The sequence below is a fragment of the Notamacropus eugenii genome, chromosome 1 (genome assembly GCF_028372415.1).
Source record: "Notamacropus eugenii isolate mMacEug1 chromosome 1, mMacEug1.pri_v2, whole genome shotgun sequence".
NCBI classification, from domain to species: domain Eukaryota; kingdom Metazoa; phylum Chordata; class Mammalia; order Diprotodontia; family Macropodidae; genus Notamacropus; species Notamacropus eugenii.
Window position 1 is genome coordinate 514,805,631 of NC_092872.1, and position 15,567 is coordinate 514,821,197.

Genomic DNA, 15,567 nt, shown 5'->3' on the forward strand with positions numbered 1-15,567 from the left:
CCCTTCCTGGTCTAGATCTGTGATCTGGTTCCTTCCTGTTCTAGAGCACACCTTGGGCAAGTACCTTTCCCTTTCTGGACACTACTTTTCCCATTGTAATATGAGATGGGACAAGTTGTAAGAATTTTGCCAACTCTAAAATTATATGTCTATGAACATGAGAAAACTAGCATTATGTACGTGAATTCATTGGTAAAGTCTCTTCTTTTTCTGGGGTATGTGTTAAGACCTAGGAGGGGACATCCTAAAATGGAAAATTTGCATAATTTATCTCAATTCAGATACTCTGTGTATTTTAAACATTGGCATTACTGCCAGCTCCTCTCCCACTGAGTAAGATAAAAGGAATGAAAGGAGCTCCTAACATAGTAAAAACAAGTACTCAAAACCATTCTGTGGAGGGATAGATCAGAGACTGTAGGGTTTCCAAGGCTGTCTTCCTTAAGTCTACCAATTTACCTGTAATGGCTGGAGGTCAGAAGACATATTCTGAATGAATAGATATTCAGACCATTTTCACCCCCTCCCAGCTTCCCATCCCTCTAAAATACTCTGGTTTTTTAGTTAAACTGGTTTCCAAAAACTATGACTTGAAAAGTTCAAACTTATATGAGAGTGGTTCCATGTTCTTTGTGTGGCCATAATGGGGTTATTTATGGGAGATGGAGGCCGCATTGTGGGAAAGATTAAAGGTTTTGATAATAAACGAAAGCAAAAGCCCAGGAACTGGGTGTCTCCTTATAGCAGTGACTCTTCAAATAGGATAAATCATCCAAGCCACCATTAAAACTTCAAGAAGATTGCTTGTAAACCTCTAAGCCATGCCAATAAAGCATATTCTGGGGCCGGGAGCAGCCCATATGGTGGGACTCAGCAGTTTTTCCAAACTAAAGGCTATTCACCATTTATTTAACCCCAGTGCTGGTGCCAGTACTGAGCAGGGCAGTGGACCAGGGATCTCAAGTGCACTAATCCTCTCCTTTCCTTTGGGAGTCAGTGGGTGGCAAGGAGATATAACTTGGCCATCTGGTGGTAAAAGGTAAAGTTTGGAGAAACAATCTGTCTCTGAAGAATGAGGAGTCTCATGAGGATCTTGCTTATCTAGCATTTGTCATTAGTGTGACTTTCAGAGGTATCTCACTAAAGAACTTTAGGAGCACATTTTAAAAAATTGGTAACCAGAAATCCAGGGAATATTTAGAGAGTCCTACCACACACACACACACACACACACACACACACACACACACACACACACACACACACACACACACACACACCTTTCAGCCATATTGCATTTGCAATTTTAAAAGTCAAGTCTAATTGCCTATAACTTCCCCCATCCTCTCCCTTGAAAAGGCCAAGGCAGTGGAGCGAACCATAAATCACTTCAGAGGTCCATGTGGCATGGCTTGGGCAAGTAGACCCTAGTGAGCTGTGAATGTATCTATTTTCCACATCAGCCTTAATCTAAAGAAAATGAGATCCTCTAACAAATTCAGGGGATATCCAGCAAAGACTGAAAGTTGCAATCTTCTCATACTAATTTATGATTTGGGGAGGGATGATATAACATTTCAAATTTTTGCTCACATATCAGTAATAATAACAAGAATTCAGTTCAAAATAAAATGCTTTCAATTACAGTATTTGACACCTTTTGTCAGTGCTCACTCTTTTACTCAGTCTTGTATTTTTAAGATTGGAACAGCTTCCAAAGAAAAAGAAAACTATAAAGACACTTTTCAGAGACGGCTAATATCTATCTAAAAAGAAGAGTATTCCAAGAGGATTGTGAATGGAAAGAAAGGGAAGTGAAATAATATCTGAAAATTAAAGCAGAAGTGAGATAAATATTGATGTGAATGATAAATGAGGTTATTTCCCATATGCACAGATCGTTCTCTCTAGAGAGAGATATATAAGTAGATTGAGATAAGATATTCATCTTTCACATAATCCTATATCTAGGATTAGAGACACATTTGAATTTCAGTGTTCGTCATTCATAATAATAATAATAGCCACTGACATTCATATAGCACTTTAAGGTTTGTAAAGCAGTTTCATATAATTCATATGGTCATGTGTAGAGATTTGAGATGTGTATAGATAAGTACAGATGAAATAGAGCATTCACAATTTATATAACAATTTGATAACTTCTTTTCAGTTCCCAGATGTTTTTTGGACTCATGTTTCTCTATCACCTACCCACTCTCATCACTGTTCACAAACCTGTTTTAATAACACAGGCTAGTCTTAAAGACCTGTATCAGGAAATTGAATAGGGAAAGGAACTCATTATTCTGTGTTTCCATCCTTTACATGTAATGTTAGGGATAGACATGAAATAACACTTTTAACATACACATGATATTGTTTCTCTATTATAGACTCACCAACTATGCTTTTATTAACTGTCTGCATAATACAATAATATACTTATGATATTTAATATATGTATTGTGCACATTGTAAAGACACAGCTTTTTTCAGGCTGTGTGTAGAGAGTTTCTATTCTCTCCAGCAACTACCCTATTGCCAAATCCATCCATTATTACCTCGGAGATTACAAGTTAATGTGGAAATCTTAACGTGGCTTCAGCAAATAACTGCATCTAGTGGCTTTCTCTGGCATTTCCATTTTATGGCATCTTTTTATATTCGGCAGTAGGGCATTCTGAATAAAAATGAGACAGGCTTTTAGGGTTTCTTTTTATTATTAGCATTTGGTAAAAACAACCTTAATGAGCTGTTAAGAGTCATTCCCCATCCTATTGTTGGGGCTGCCTGGGAGCCCATAAAGTGTTAAAAAGGCAAAGGAGAATTTATGATCCTTGATGCATCCCCTTCCTGACACAATTCTTCAGAAAGGAAGATCTTTAGTCTAGGAAGCTCCTCTATTTAAATGCCTTAGGATGCTCTGTCTGAAGTAATAATTAAACTTTATTAAATTTAATCACAGAATTGAGGCCACCACGTCTGTGTCTGAAAAGCTGAAGTGATTCTGTATATGCTCTCTTTGTGCCTCCATCATAAAACCCTTTTCAAAAATGCATTCTATTTTTCAGTGAAGCCCAAGTTTCCAGAAATTGACATGCAAATTTTTCTAATGAGGTGAGAACTAAGTAAGAGTCCATACTTCCTGTAGTTCTCCAAACAAGTTACTTCTTCCTTCCAGGGAGGACCAATAGCTGAATGCAAAGTTATGAAGCTGTCCCTATAAAAGGAAAAAGTCACTACTGTCTCATTGGAGGTTGACAGATTTATTCAACCCAGTGGAGGAGAAGCCAGGCAGCAGGGAGTTCCCCTAGATTAGCACATCAGAAAAAAAAACAAAAACAAAAAAGGAGCTCCCACGACCCATTTTCTCTTTGAAAATTGAATGTTGCCTGGAAAGTTAGGTGTGCTTCCTCTCCCACCAAAGGTGATGAAGAAGAAATAAACATTTGTGACAAAAGTGGAGGCCTTTAATTTTAGAAAAAAATTAGGCCTTTAAATTTTAGATTAAATCTTAGAGAATTAGAAACCAGTTTTGGTCCATCCAAATCCTTATCCCTTTGTGGTGTTTGTTTAAATTGTACTTCTGTAAGAGGAAACATTCTCAAAAGCCTAAGATTCAGGAGCTAGCGGTTGTATCCAGGTTGGCAGATGGTTTGGAACTGGAAGTCAACCTCACCAAAGAATGGAGGAGGAGAAAAAAGATGGTCTGGAGTAAGGATTATATGGGCTACACCAATACTGAGGACTCCTTTGAAGACCACAATCTTCTGGGGACATTCATATGGAACAAGGCACTAGAAAAGAAGGGGATCATTCACCTGGAAGACAAAGAGCTGAAGGGGAGAAAGAAGAGAATTCAGGACGACATTCAACTAGAATTGCAGAATGTGAAGCAGCCATACTTGGAGTGAGAGAGGGAAAAATCCATTCAGGAACAAGAGTTGGAGATGCTGCAGAGGGAGGAGGCAGAGCACTTAAAAGGGAGGAACAGGAACGTAGCTTCCACCTTCAACAAGTCAATCTGAACAAGGGATGGAAGGGCCAAGCCCACTGACTTCCTGGTCAAATATAATAGCGCAGATGCTGATGACTTGGCTGTGGAGATGCATGAGCCCTATACCTTCCTCAACAACTTCACCATGTCAGACATAGAAGATCTGCTCAAAGACATAAAAGTATACATGAATTTGGAACAGGGCAAGAATGTAGATTTCTGGTCATCATTACAAAGCATGAGATTCTAAATTCTGAAAGCTTAAGGCATCTGGAAAGTGTCCACGAGGGTGTTGAGAAGGGGTGAATGCCTCTGTTAGTTCTGATGTACAGTTGATATTCCAGGGAGATGTACAGTAGATCTTCCAGGGAACTGAGGGCAAGGTCCAGGCAGGGAGGCAGAACCTGGATGTTGGCTACTGGGAGAGCCTATTGCAACAACTCAAGGCAAATGTGGCCAGAGTCAGGCTCTGTGAGCATCACCAAGATGTACTCCAGCAGAAATTGTACAAGCTGAAACAGGAGCAAGGTGTTGAGACTGAGCCCCTATTCCCCATCCTCAAGAAAGAGCCAACACTTCCTAATGAATGTCAGGACCTGAAGACCAAGATCAGGCCCAACTGGGGCCTTTCACTCCAGGTGCCTCAAGGAGCCAGAAGCTGAAGAAGAAGAAGCTAGAACTGAAGGGGAGCCTGAGACTGAGGGCAAGGGTGAGGGAGAAGCTGTACTAATGGAGGAAGACTTTCTCCAATAGAACCTTGATGACTATGATACTGGAAAGTACAGCCCCAGACTGATCATCTCCCATGAGCTGCCTTTCGATGCTCATGTGGTAGAATAAGAAGAGGACCTTCAATACCTCCTGCTGTCTCTTGAATAGCTACAGGTCACTGGAGCTGCCAGTGAGAGGACAGAAGACATCTTCCATAGAACGATGCAGGACATGGGGGTCAGACAAAGCCCAGTTCAGTGAGGAGATGCCCCCACATAGGCAAGGGCTGTCTGTGGGCAGACAAATACCAACCCTGCAAGCCTTGTTTCTTCAACCATGTCCAGATAGGCTCTGAGTAGAACAAGTACAACCAGACTCCCAATGACTTTGACAATCTCCTCCACCAAAGACCATGCACGACTACAAGTTTAACATCTTTTACCCAGACCTAATTGACCAGCACTCTGCACCAGAGTATTTCCTAGAAGCATGCCAAGACAACAAGGACTTTGCTATACTGTGCTTCCATGGTGGACCTCCCCATGAGGACACTGTCAACCAGGAGTGGGAGTATTCACACTGACATGGCTTCTAATGCCAGCTTACCAACAGCATCTTCCAACTTTGGTTCCCCTTTAAGCAATACTGCTACTACCAGTGGTAGGGGAATGATGGGGATTCAGAGTGATCCTGTCCCCAAACTATGACCTCTGAAACAGACCAGAGGCAGACAGATAGACCCATCCTTTGTTGACCTTCCCTGGAAGAGCTGTCCTTTTCTAGTCTCTTTTTGTTCCTTTGGTGGAACATGAGGGTATATATACTTTTTGTCCTATGCTTTTTCCCTTTTGAAGTCCTCCTTTGTACATAGGTCCAATGTCACAATTTCTTCAGGACTACTTTCAACTAAATAAAAGCAATTTTGGAGGTTTTCTTTTTTTAAGGCTAAAAATCTACTGGACTTTTATAAGTAGCAGAGTCATGCATGATTTCATCACAGGTCCTCCAACCTCAGACACAATGAAAGCTCTTTCCACTACATAGCCTTTGAATAGTACTCCTACTATTTCCCATTCACTGGCTCTATAATTGGAGTCCAAGCTTCCTTTGGTCTAGATAGTATTTCTATTTGACCGGAAAGTAGCACTGAATCTTTCATAGAAGTTGCAATGGATTTTGTCAGAGTTAGAGGGGATCCCAGATCATAGAATGTTAAATCTTAAAGGGAAAATCTCAAAAGTGAAAATTGAACACAGAATGTCAGAGCTAGAAGGGATCCTCGGTGCTCCTCTATCACTTCTTCTCCTTCATTTTGTGGATGAGAAAACTGAAGCTCATGAAAGAAAAATGACCTTGTAACCAAGGTATTCTCGTACCTAATTGTGCACTCTTGCTGTTAGATCATACCTTTGTAAACAAAGGTTAATAATAATGTTTAGCCATGAAAAATTCTGTAGTGTCTCAGAAAAATTTTCACAGTAAACCAGAATGTTTCCTTTGGTTTATGGTTGATACATATATTCCTCCCTCTGTAATCTAATCCCCACTAACCCAATCTAATGTTTATTCAATTTATTTATTAAATATCTCTTATGGGCTGCAGTTGCAGAGATAAAAATGAAACAATTCCCCACCTTCAAGGAATTTCCATCCTTCTAATGTACAACCTCGTTTTAAAGAGAAAGAAACTGAAGAGCAGAAAAATTCAAGATCACACAGTTAGTTTCTGTCCTTGACAAAGCCAGAACTCCATCAGGTCTCCTAACTTCTAGTCTAGTTTGCTTTCCATTATTACACATCATGCTGAATCACATGATCTTGGGAATCACATCATTGATCCTTGAAGAGAAAGAATTAAATTTAAATTCACCAAACAGATACAGTACGTTTAAGCCTATAACTATATTAAGACTTTGGGGACATGCAATGTTAAGCATGTACTACTGTATATAATGGAGGGCAGCTAGATGACTACAGTGGATAGATTTGAGGCCTGGATTTAGGAAAACTTGAGTTCAAATCTGACCTGAGACATCTATTAGCTGTGTGACCTGGACAAGTCACTTAATCCTGTTTGCTTCAATTTTCTCACAGAGAAGAAAATGGCAAACCATTCCAGTATCTTTGCCAAGAAGACCCCAAATGGGGTCACAATGAGTCAGACACAACTGAAACAACTGAACAACAATAAAATATACGATGAATGCACCAAGTTTGACTCCAGGTATATAAAAACAAAAATAACAAATATGGGTTCTGCTTTCCAGATATTTACAATCTAATGTGAGGAAGGACTCCCACACATATGACTGATAGAAGGGGGATCTGGATAAGTGCTAGGAGAAATTTAAAATAACTTTCACCTGGGGGAAAGGGGAGAAGGGAGAATAAGGAGAGACTTCGTGGACAAGGCAGCATCTGCAGTGATCTTTGAAAGACTTTCACATAGAGAAGCAGGCTAGCATGCAAATAAATCCATCGATATATCTATGATTGTCACCACTTTGATATCAGGCAAGGTTAGTAGGTAGTATAGTATGGAAGAGAACACAATGAACCTGTAATGAGAAAATCAAAATTTTAGTCCTTTCCTTGACATTGGTTTGACCTTAATGAATCAACTTAATCTCAGAGTCTCCATTTCTGTAGGATGGAGCCTAAGTGAGAGTCAGCATGCATGGTACAGTAGAGTGATCACTGGATTGAAGCGCAGAGGACCTGTGTTCCAATCCTGCCTCTGACATTACCTGTGTGACACTAGGTATATCACTTAACTTCTCTGTCTCATTTTCCTTATCTGTAAAATGAAGAAGGTTGGAATAGATTGTCCATTAGAGCAGAGGTATCAAACATGTTGCCTCTACCACCACCACCACACTCCAAGTGTGAGTTGAATCAGATTAAAATGGGAAATATTTAACAAAATAAATAAAATCACAATATGACATAAGACAGTGTTAATATGTGGTTTTCTAAGTCAATAAGCCTCCAGCAGAAATCCTTTTGTTCAACTCATTTCTATTTGAGTTTGACATGACTGACTTAGAGCTCTAAATTTCTGATGCTGTAAAATATCAGTCATGCGATCTGCGCCAGATTGTTGTGAGGATCACATGGGGTATTTGTAAAGTGCTTAACACAGTGCTTGGCATGTAGTAGACACTTAAATACTTATTTCCTTTCCTTTCCTTTTTGCTTTGTTGTTAGTTTTTTAGGGAGTTTAGCAGGGAGGAGGGACTTCAGATGAGAGAATGAATATGAAAGCCAGTCTAAACTGAAATAGCAGTACCTCTTGAGGGAGAAACAGGAGATGGCTTGTGCCAAGTGAGTTGGCACCATTTTGACTCTCATCTCACCTGAGACATATTTAAAGACAGTCCAGGTCTTGACACCCAAGAGCCTTGGGAATAGCAGTCCCCTTCAGATTGCTTCTTCTTCTTGTGGTTCAAGCTCTATAGCCATTAGTGAGGGGAGAAATCACTGTGGAGAAAGGGCCCACCTCATGCCCATTAATTGGGGAATGGCTGCACAAGTGATATAAAGATGAACCAGAAGAACAATTTATACAAATTATACAATTTATACAACAACATTGTAAAGATAAGCAACTTTGAAAGACTTAGGAATTCTGATCAACACATCTACAATTCCAAAAGATTCATGATGAAACCTGCTATTTGCCTCACATTAGAGTTAATGGACTCAGAGTGCAAGTTGAAGCCCATTTTCTGTTTCTCTCTCTCTCTCTCTCTCTCTTCCTCTTTCTCTCTCTCTTCCTTCTCCTCTTCCATCTTCTCTCCTTCCCCCACACCCTACTTGAGAGACATCTACTAACTGGATTTGATCTCTTCTACCAAGAGATATATGAACAACTGGAAGCTCTCCTATCTGAAAGCCAACTTTGGGGATTTGGCCTCTGTATACCATGAGAATGTAGAATTAGCCATTGCCCTATTCTAAGCAGGACCCAGTAGCAGATGCCTCTCTTTTCTGGTCCTGATCTCTTAACCATGGCAGTACCTGGTAAGAGGCAATGGCATGGGTTTGAAACAATGCTCATTGGGAACTTCAAAGAGGGAGTGTTTGGGGCAATAATGTATTGAGATGTTTTCTTTTTATCATTATCCCTATTACTCTTTAGCATAGCCAAACTGTGATAATATCACAAGTCAAGTCATCACCCATGATGTCACTGGTCCTCTTCAAAAACAAAGGACAAGGATGTCCTTTGTCTACTGCTTTGGGTTTTCATAGAAAGTTGAAAAAGAAAAATATATAATTTTCTTTCTTCAAAGAGTATGCACATTGGGTGTATTGGAAAGAACGCTAGATTAGAAGTCAGGAAACCTGGGTATAATCCCTGGTCCTGCCACTTATTGCTGTAAAAATGAGTTAAGTCCCTAAATCCTGGAAATCAATTTCTTCATCTGTAAAATTAAAATAATAATACTTCTATTACAGGTCTCATTGGAGTGCCTCAAGTCTCAAATGAGGTAATGTACATAAATTTTTTGTTTTGTAAATATGAAGCCAATATTCATGCGAGATATTGTTATTGGGTACATATGCTACCTTGCCTCAATTTTTTTGTATTTTTCTAGAGTTGGTTTTTAGTGTGCCTATGGCAAAGTCAAAGTTATGCCATTCAATTTCTATGCTTCCTGATTGCTTAGAAAGAGAATAATAAAATTCAAACTTGTTTTCAAGGTATCTTCATAGGTTTTAAAAATATTCCTCAAGGGATGCCCACCAATTGGAGAATGGCTGAACAAGTTATGGTATATGATTGTAATGGAATACTATTGTGCTACAAGAAATGATAAGCAGGCAGATTTCAAGGAAAAAAGATGTACATGAACAAAGTAAAATGAGCAGAACCAGGAGAACATTGCACACGGTAATAGCAACATTGTACAATGATCAACTAAGATTCATTTAGCTCTTCTCAGCAATATAATGATCCAAGACAATTCCAAAAAACTCATGATGGAAAATCTATATCCAAAGAAAGAACTGATGGAGTCTGAATGCAGATCAAAGCAGACTATTTTCACTTTATTTCTTTATGTGCTTTTTCTTTTGTTCTGTTTCTTCTTTCATTATATGACTAATATGGACATATGTTTTACATGATTGCACATGTATAACCTATATCAAATTGTTTACTGCCTTAGAGGGAAAATGAGAGGGAGAAAATTTGGAACTCAAAATTTTATTAAAAATGAATGTCAAAAATTGTCTTTACATGTAACTGGAAAAAAAATACTATTAAAATATTCCACAAAAAAATTCCTCAAAGCTAGATCTATACATATAAATGAATCAAATTTCATAGACAGCTAGTGCTAAAAGAGACCTAAAAGATCATCTAATTCAGCACTCTTCACTTTTCACATGAGGAAATTGAATCCCAGCAAGGTTAGGGTTAAATAGCTTGCTCAAGGTCACACACTTAGTACTGAGTAGTAGAACTGAGTAGTAGAACTTCTATACTTTCAGATCATAAGCATCCTGATAATTATAAATATAAGATAATATGCTGGAAGAATTTGATCAGGTATATAGAAGGGCTGAGTAAATGCTATGGGAAATATACACTGTTATCATTACTTCCTACAAAAATTCACAGAATTGACAGGAAGATTGAGTACCACAAGTACTTTATAAACACCAAGTACCATATATAGTTACTATCATTATTATTGTTCTTACTGTTGCGGCTACTCAAACAAACCACTCTGTAGCTAAATATTGGAAAAGATTATCCATCCATAATGAAAGCATGACAGATAATGCTCAGATAGCAGTGTTAGTCGGGAATTCTGAGGGCTATCATTCTAATGAATGAATGAATGGTGTGATCTAGTCCTTCCCCCATCCTTCCCTTATTAAACAATCTGGTTTGCAGAAATTTATAACAAAGTTCTCCTTTCTCTCACTAAAGAGGTTATAGCTACAGATGTAGAAAGTGGTATATGCTATTACATGAGCAGAGATTACTTAACTGATTTTGCTTCTCATTTTCTTTGTTACAATGGAGCATTCAATGATGAGGCAGAAAGATGAGGAGAAATATCTTGGTATAAAAACTAAAGGTAATAATTAAACTTTTTTTTGAAGGAAAAACTTTTAAAAACCCTAACATTAATTAAGGGTAACCCCAGTTACCCTTTGGTATGGAATTTTCTTCTTACTGGTGGAGATCAACTCCAGCCACCTCTGAGTCAGGGTGGGGCATTGATCTCTAGCAATAAGGAGAGAGTCTCATACTTATGGTCTTTGGGAGTGGGTTATGCCAGTATTATGCAAACTCTATGTGCCTCTGTTGTTTAAAAGAAAAAAAAATGAATTCTACTAAAGGCTAAAGAGAAATATTATTACTGTTTTCACAAGTTTTCTCTACCCATTAGCCAGTCACATTATCTATATCTATCTTCATTTACCTCCTTCTAGTCTTCCATAAAAACTGTCCCACATGTTCCTTCCTCTTAAGGCTGTGTATCATCAGGGTCAGCATTCAAGGTGGTATCATGGGTACTGTTCAGTTGTTTCAGTCTTGTCTGACTCTTCATGACCCCATTTGGGCTTTCCCTGGCAAAATTACTATTTCCTTCCCCAGCTGATTTTACAGATGAGGAACCTGAGGCAAATAGAGTTAAGTGACTTGCCCAGGACTGCACAGTTAATAAGTGTCTGAGGCCAAATTTGAACTCTTGTCTTCCTTACTCCACTGAACTCCCTAGCTTCCCGGCATCATCTATAGCTTCCTTCTTTGTTCAGTCTGATCAGAGTTTAATACACTGTTAACTAAAAATAGGTCTCCTGGCAGATTATTGGTCAGTCCATATTCCCACCATTAATCATTCCATTGATGGTTTCCAGAAGACCATGGTTAAAATGTAAATCTATTGCTAAACCGGAGGAAGGAGACATACTAACCTATCATACCTGCTATCATTCTAATGCATGAATGGTCTGTTCTAATTATCCTCTTTATTCCTCTTTTCCTAATAAAGCAGGTTTGCTGGAATTTCAGGACCCCAGAAATTATTTACAGGATCACAGTTCTAAAGCTGGAAGTGACCTTAAAGATCACTTGGTCTTATCCCTTCATTTTACAAATGAGAAACTTGAGGCCAAGGGAGGGATAAGTGACTTGTTCCAAGTTACAGAGCTGGAATCTAAACCCAAATCAGGTGTTCTTTTTTTATTATAACATGTTATATTCAGAGCTATCTCCATGGAGTCATGGTGAGAACTAACAATAGATATATATAGACCCATAAAATCATCCACTGAATTGAGAATTTGGGGTACAGGGAGAAAGGACTCTCCCCATCCATGTACCCCTATTTCTTATAACCAACAAAAAGCAAGGACCTCTTCTTTGGAATTTGGCCTTGGATATCCCAAAACTTAAATTTGGTCCATTAATAGCAAAAAAAAAAAAAAATTTTAAACTAGTCCCCAAGGCACATCCCATAGAGCTCCCCAACAGCCCATAGAGGTTATAGTTGTCACTTTGAACTTTTGAGACCTGAATATACAATTCTGAGGACCAGAAAGACCCTGGTCAAGATATGAAAAGGCAGAGAAGAACCCTTAATTCTCATGGAGGAGTGACTAAAAGTCATTACTCTTTTCTCATCATTAAGACCCAGAGCTTCAATTATTTAAATCTGATTTTATTAGTATAAAAAGGTTTTTTATGATTTTGTTCATACAGTGATGGGGTTTGTTTTGACAGGTATACTCGCAGATATTTTATATTGCTTAGCATTATTTTAAAGATGATATCTCTTACCATCTCTTCTTGCTGGGTTTTGTTGGTGACATATGAATGTTGACGATTTGTATGGATTTACTTTATATCCTGTTACTTTGCTAAAATTCTTCATCGTTTCAACTAACATTTTAGTTGTGTCATTAGGATTTTCCAAGTATATCATCTGTTTTGAGAACAACTTTGAGTGACTAAGTCACTTTGATTATTACAAATATCCAAATTAACCATAAAGGACCTATGAAGGAAGATGCTATCTGCAACCACAGAAAGAACTGATAAATAGAAGTATGTGTAGAATGGTTTTATACACATATATACATGTATGTACATATATGCATACAGATATGTATGTATATATATACATATATACAAATATATATATTTGTGTCCAGTGGTAGCCATATCTAGAGCAGGGAGGGGATGGAGAGAGAAGGGAAATAAAAGAAAGTTACATGATAATTTTATTATATATTTAAAAGGAATAGCAAATTGTACATAACAGATTTGCAGTTATATATGCAATCATCTTTTTTTCTATTCTATTGTTATGGAAATGCCTGTTTTATTTCTTAAATTCAGAATAAAATAAATTTAAAAAAAAACACAGAGCTTTATGAGTATGCACTAGCATAGAACATTTCTAGAGTATGAGCTGTGTACATTTGCCAATCCTCCCCTTTTGCCCACTCACACAGCTATCCCTCTGTCATGTCCTGGCATGGCTTCCTCCCTGGTCTCTCTGCTTCCAGTTTCCTCCTCTCTTATTCATACTTCACGTAGCTCCTCAATATTCCTCATACCAGGCCATGCCATGCGCCTGTTCTTCATGGGTTATTACAGCCAAAGGATCAATACAAACTTATCAGCCTTGCAGTTAAGGCCCTCTTCAATCTGGCTCTGGTCTACCTTTCAAGCCTACATTACTCTTCTCTTTTTTACCCACTCTGTTAACTCCTAGCAGAAATACTACCTCTGGCCTCTGTGCATTGGCTTGTGCAAATAATCCCCAGATTCTGGATTGCATCCCTCCTTCATCTTTGCCATTCAGAATCTCTCTCTTTCTTCAAGGACTAATTCAGTCATCACCTTCTCCCTGAAGCCTTTCTAGATTTCCTTGGCTAAAACTTCTTTAAAGCTTCTTAGAAAACTTTGGCAGAATATCTAAATTATATTTCTCTTGTATATACAATTCCTACTGTCTCCACCTTTGCCAATAAGTTCCTTGAGAGCAGGGATAGTCATTTTTCGGCGTTGTAGTCTTACAAATGAGCATGGTGCTTTATGATAGTAAGTGGTTAATAAATACCTACTTTTGAAAATTGTTAATGGTGACGATAATACATTTCTCTAGCCTGGTAAGATTTACAGAGCCCCTTTCCTCACACCAATCCTTTAAAGATCTTAAGTGTAGTTCAAACCTTTTTACGTAAAAGAAAATAGTGACACTGGCTTCCTGGCTGTTCCACAAACAGGACACTCTATCTCTTCACTGCATGCATTTTTTCTGATTGTCTCTCATGCCTGGAATGCTCTTCCTTCTCCACTCCAACTATAAACCCCACCCCCTTCCTTTGGCTTAAGTCTCAACTAAAATCCCACCTAAGCAACTAGGTGGCAATGGACAGAGCACTGGATTTGGAATCAGGAAGACTCATCTTCATGAGTTCAAATCCTGCCTCAGACACTTAATAACTGTGTGACCCTGGGAAAGTCATTTAACTCTGTTTGCCTCAGTTTCCTCATCTGTAAAATGAGCTGGAGAAGGAAATGGCAAACTACTCTTTGCCACAAAAACTCCAAATGGGGTCACAAAGAGTCAGACATGACTGAATAGCATACAGCAGCCAAATCCCACCTTCTACAGAAAGACTTCCCTAAACCCTCTTAATTACAGGGTCTCCCCTCCATTATTTATTTCCTATATATAGCTTTCTTTGTATATAGTTGTTTGTATGTTCTCTCCCATTAGATTGTAAATTCCATGAAGGAAGGGACTGTCTTCTGCCTCTTTTTGTATTCTCAGTACTTAGCACAGTGCCTGGCACATAGCAGATGCTTAATAAATGTTTTGAATCGAATTGAATTGAACAGGATCAGAGAAACTGAAGTCACTTGCCGATGGTCACACAACTGTGAAGCAAGAAAACTACAAAGGGAACCAAGGAATTCCTTGTCAGACAGTTGTTATTTATGGAAGGGAACATAATTTACAATGGCAAAGGATGAGAGATATTTCCTGGCATAGTGGATAGAGTGCTGAGCTACAACTCTCAGCTTTAGTTTCTTCATCTGTAAAATGGATGTAGTAATAGCACCTGACTCCCAGGGTTGTTCTAAGGACTGAATGAGAAAACACACAGCATGTCCCCAAAATCTTAGTGCAGTTTTATTTCTTGATAACTTGAAACGGCACTCAAACTTTTGGTATAGCCTGTGTTTAAAATTATACCTAACTGAAGTGCTAACTATTATTATTTATCTCTAGAGCTGGATGGTGGTATAATGAAAAGAAGACTTGGTCTATAACTGGGAGGGAGGTCATGGGTTAGAGTGGAGTCCCTATTGCCCTTGGAAAAGTCACTTAACCTTCAAAAGTTTCATTGTCCTACCCTGTAAAGTGAGAACAATAAAACAAGGCTATCTGCCTCCCAGGGCTGTGGTCAGAAGGAAATGAGATAATGTCTATAAAGAATTTAGCATTTGGAGAGCACCATATAAATGTGTCTAGTAATTGGGATCAGATATAAGGTTGCCTAAGATTCTGCTATCTTTAGTAATGTGAATTGCATGGAGGGTAACACACCCAAAGAGTAATAAGATGAGATCAAGATACTTAGATTTAATTCCTGGATTTCTTAATCTTTTGTGAATTTTTCTCTTTGAACCCAACCTTTGATTTCACTGGTATAGGGGACTCCTGGTAAGCAAAGTCCCTCTACTAAGGTAGATTGGCAGCCCCCATGGTCACATGGTCAGTGGAGGGGGGGGGCACTTGCAACTAAGTCTTCCTGACTCTGGAGGCTACCTCTCATAATCCTTTGTGAATAGATTATTAAAATTCAAAATATTT

At 38.5% G+C, this 15,567-nt stretch overlaps 1 pseudogene; it reads left to right on the forward strand.

The window, feature by feature from the left end:
* LOC140518692 (splicing factor Cactin pseudogene) overlaps window positions 1-5,375 on the forward strand; it is a 57,250-nt pseudogene extending 51,875 nt beyond the window's left edge.
* Window positions 5,376-15,567: the final 10,192 nt, after the last annotated feature.